The following is a 4818-nucleotide window of genomic DNA, read 5'->3' as shown; positions in this document are numbered from 1 at the left end:
GGGGGAGAGGGAGGGCTGCGCCCCCACCTAGGGTTCCCTCCCTAGGGGTGGCGGCAGCCCCCAGATCCCATCTGGGGTGGCGGCCACAAGGGGAGAGGGGGAGGCGCACCTGAGGTGGGCCTTAGGGCCCATCTGCCCTAGGGTTTGCCCCCTTCCCCTCTTGGAGGCGCCTTGGGCCTTGGTGGGAGGCGCCCCAGCCCACCTAGGGGCTGGTCCCTTCCCACTATTGGCCCATGTAGGCCTCCGGGGCTGGTGGCCCCACCTGGTGGACCCCCGGACCCCTCCGGTGGTCCCGGTACACTACCGGTGATGCCCGGAACACTTCCGGTGGCCAAAACCATACTTTCTATATATTAATCTTTACCTCCAGACCATTCCGGAACTCCTTGCGACGTCCAGGGTCTCATCCGGGACTCTGAACAACATTCAGTAACCACTTACATACTTTCCCTATAACCCTAGCGTCATCGAACCTTAAGTGTGTAGACCCTACGGGTTCGGGAGTCATGCAGACATGGCCGAGGCAACTCTCCGGTAATAACCAATAGCAGGATCTAGATACCCATGTTGGCTCCCACATGCTCCACGATGATCTCATCGGATGAACCACGATGTCAAGGACTTAATCAATCCCGTATACAATTCCCTTTGTCTAGCGGTATGATACTTGCCCGAGATTCGATCGTCGGTATCCTGATACCTTGTTCAATCTCGTTACTGGCAAGTCTCTTTACTCGTTCCGTAACACATCATCCCGTGATCAACTCTTTGATCACATTGTGCACATTATGATGATGTCCTACTGAGTGGGCCCAGAGATACCTCTCCGTTTACACGGAGTGACAAATCCCAGTCTCGATTCGTGCCAACCCAACAGATACTTTCGGAGATACCTGTAGTGTACCTTTATAGCCACCCAGTTACGTTGTGACGTTTGGCACACCCAAAGCACTCCTACGGTATCCAGGAGTTGCACAATCTCATGGTCTAAGGAAATGATACTTGACATTAGAAAAGCTTTAGCATACGAACTACACGATCTTTGTGCTAGGCTTAGGATTGGGTCTTGTCCATCACATCATTCTCCTAATGATGTGATCCCGTTATCAACGACATCCAGTGTCCATGGTCAGGAAACCGTAACCATCTATTGATCAACGAGCTAGTCAACTAGAGGCTTACTAGGGACATGGTGTTGTCTATGTATCCACACATGTATCTGAGTTTCCTATCAATACAATTCTAGCATGGATAATAAACGATTATCATGAACAAGGAAATATAATAATAACCAATTTATTATTGCCTCTAGGGCATATTTTCAACAAATAGTTGGGTTTGCCCGGCTCCTATGTTTTGGTGCCTTATGTTCCGCTATATCGGCTAAGGTAGCACTAGGAGAACCACTACGATTGTGCCCCAGTTGAGCTGGGTCGAGCACGTCAGTGGAGAAAGCTAAAATTGACTGTCATGATGAAGCGAGAGTTGGTCGCTCTTCGAGAGGTTTTTTCAAGTCCCTAAAGACTTATGCCGCTTAGGGCGAGGAGCCGGCTCTGTCCGGCCAAGGCGTGGATAGTGCCCCGAACTCGGTCTTCCGAATACCAGGGGCTTCGCCGAAATTTAAAATTATAGAATTTTATGGCTAAGTGAGAGTGTTCACGCATTATAGTCCGATTGCCTTGTTCATTGGGCTGAGCGCCTCCCTTGAAGGACCCAAACATGGGAAAAAGAGCGCTCAGGTTTATCCCCGAACACCCTAGCACTAGCGGCACGGGGGCAGAAGTCGACGACTCGCCATCTCTCAGAATTGATAAACAGCCGCACATAAGGTAATATTTTAAATTCCAACAGCATTGCTTAGCGCATATGAACAAGTTTTCAGCGCACAGGACAAAACGAGCAAGTTTCACTCAAAAATTACATCCCTAGAACATTCATCCGCCACAAGGCAGGCACCCTTCAGAACATCCTTATAGTAATTCTCGGGCTTGCGATGCACTTTCCCCGGCGGTGGCCCGTCCTTCACAAGCTTCTCAGCATCCAGCTTTCCCCAGTGCACCTTAGCACGGGCGAGGGCCCTACGGGCACCTTCAATGCAGACGGAGCGCTTGATGACTTCGAGCCTTGGACAGGCCTCCACCAGCCGCTGCACCAGCCCGAAATAGCTCCCAGGCAGAGCCCCTCCAGGCCACGGCCGAACAATAAGGCCATTCATGGCCTGTTCGGTCGCCTTGTGGAGCTCGACCTGTTGCTTCAGCTGGTCGCTCAGGGGCACGGGGTGTCCGGCCTCAGCATACTGAGACCAGAACACCTTCTCTGTCGAGCTGCCCTCCTCGGCTCGATAGAATGCGGTGGCATCGGACACACTCCGTGGAAGATCTGCGAACGCTCCTGGAGAGCTCCGGGTTCGGGTAAGTAACAAGTAACTCACGTTTATGTGTTTGCTTTGCATAAAGAATGCCTTACCAACCGCTATCTTCTTCACCTCATCCAACTCCTGGAGGGTCTTCTGGGATTCGGCCTTGGCAGACTTGGCATTTTTAATAGCCACCGCGAGCTCGGACGCTCGCGTCTTTGAGTCAAGCTCCAAACTCTCATGTTTTTTCATGAGAGCCTGGAGCTCTTGCCGTACCTTGCCAACCTCGGCCTCATACTTCTCCCGCTCGGTGCGCTCCGAGGCCGCCCTCTTCTCGGCCTCGACCAGCGCTTGCTTAAGAGTCGCCACCTCAGACGTGGCCCCTACAATAGCCACGATAATCCTGTCATTCTTTGCAATTGCACCTTTTTATATATATTTAAAAACAAGGTATTTCTTACCTTCATTGTCCTCGAGCTGCTTCTTGGCATGCCCGAGCTCTTGCTCGGACCGCTCGAGGTTCTGCTTTAGCGTGTCCACTTCCACAGTCAGTGCGGCGGACGCAAGCAGAGAAGCCTGCATACGCATATTGATTCATTTTTGTTAGACTCCTGCGAATTTATTTGATCCTCTATTCGGCTTTTCTTTCCGAACGCCAAACAGAGCATCAGGGGCTATTGTCTATGCGGTAATATTATTTACACATTCTTTACTTACCTCAAAGCCTGTTAAAAGGCTAGTACAAGCTTCAGTCAGTCCGCTCTTGGCGGACTGAACCTTCTGGACCACCGCACTCATAATAGTGCGGTGCTCCTCGTCGATGGAGGCGCCTTGGAGCGCCTCCAACATATTGTCCGGCGCCTCCGGTTGGATGGGGGCCACCGGCACGGTGGGCTTGCTCCTCTTGGAAGGAGGTCCCCCGCCGGACTCTGGAACCTTTGAAGGTTCCAGAGCGGTGTCCGGCCTAGAGCCGGACTTGGAGCCCTGGGGGGTCTCATCCCCTTTACTCCTGGATGTTGGGGAACGTAGCAGAAATTCAAAATTTTCCTACGCGTCACCAAGATCTATCTATGGAGAAACCAGCAACGAGGGGAAGGAGAGTGCATCTACATACCCTTGTAGATCGCTAAGCGGAAGCGTTCAAGAGAACGGGGTTGAAGGAGTCGTACTCGTCATGATCCAAATCACCGGAGATCCTAGTGCCGAACGGACGGCACCTCCGCGTTCAACACACGTACAGCCCGATGACGTCTCCCATGCCTTGATCCAGCAAGGAGAGAGGGAGAGGTTGAGGAAGACTCCATCCAGCGGCAGCACAACGGCGTGGTGGTGGTGGAGGAGCGTGGTACTCCAGTAGGGCTTCGCCAAGCACCGCAAGAGACGAGGAGGGAGAGGGGTTGGGCTGCGCCAAGAAGGAGAGGAACTCGTGTGTCTTGCAGCCTCCAATACCTCAAGTATATATAGGGGAAGGGGAGGGGATGTGCCCCCACCTAGGGTTCCCTCCCTAGGGGTGGCGGCAGCCCCCAGATCCCATCTGGGTGGCGGCCACAAGGGGGAGAGGGGGAGGCGCACCTGGGGTGGGCCTTAGGGCCCATCTGCCCTAGGGTTTGCCCCCTTCCCTCTTGGAGGCGCCTTGGGCCTTGGTGGGGGGGGGCGCACCAGCCCACCTGGGGCTGGTCCCCTCCCACACTTGGCCCATGCAGCCCTCTAGGGCTGGTGGCCCCACTTGGTGGACCCCCGGGACCCTCCCGGTGGTCCCGGTACGTTACCGATAAACCCCGAAACTTTTCCGGCGACCAAAACAGGACTTCCCATATATAAATCTTTACCTCCGGACCATTCCGGAACTCCTCATGACGTCCGGGATCTCATCCGGGACTCCGAACAACATTCGGTAACCACGTATATCTATTCCTTATAACCCTAGCGTCATCGAACCTTAAGTGTGTAGACCCTACGGGTTCGGGAACCATGCAGACATGACCGAGACGTTCTCCGGTTAATAACTAACAGCGGGATCTGGATACCCATGTTGGTTCCCACATGTTCCACGATGATCTCATCGGATGAACCACGATGTCGAGGATTCGATCAATTCCGTATACAATTCCCTTTGTCTAGCGGTATTGTACTTGCCCGAGATTCGATCGTCGGTATCCCGATACCTTGTTCAATCTCGTTACCGGCAAGTCTCTTTACTCGTTCCATAACACATCATCCCGTGATCAACTCCTTGATCATATTGTGCACATTATGATGATGTCTTACCGAGTGGGCCCAGAGATACCTCTCCGTCACACGGAGTGACAAATCCCAGTCTCGATTTGTGCCAACCCAACAGACACTTTCGGAGATACCCGTAGTGCACCTTTATAGCCACCCAGTTACGTTGTGACGTTTGGCACACCCAAAGCACTCCTATGGTATCCGGGAGTTGCATAATCTCATGGTCTAAGGAAATG

Source organism: Triticum dicoccoides, chromosome 5A (genome assembly GCF_002162155.2).
Source record: "Triticum dicoccoides isolate Atlit2015 ecotype Zavitan chromosome 5A, WEW_v2.0, whole genome shotgun sequence".
NCBI lineage: Eukaryota > Viridiplantae > Streptophyta > Magnoliopsida > Poales > Poaceae > Triticum > Triticum dicoccoides.
Note: the sequence above shows the minus strand (reverse complement) of the source record.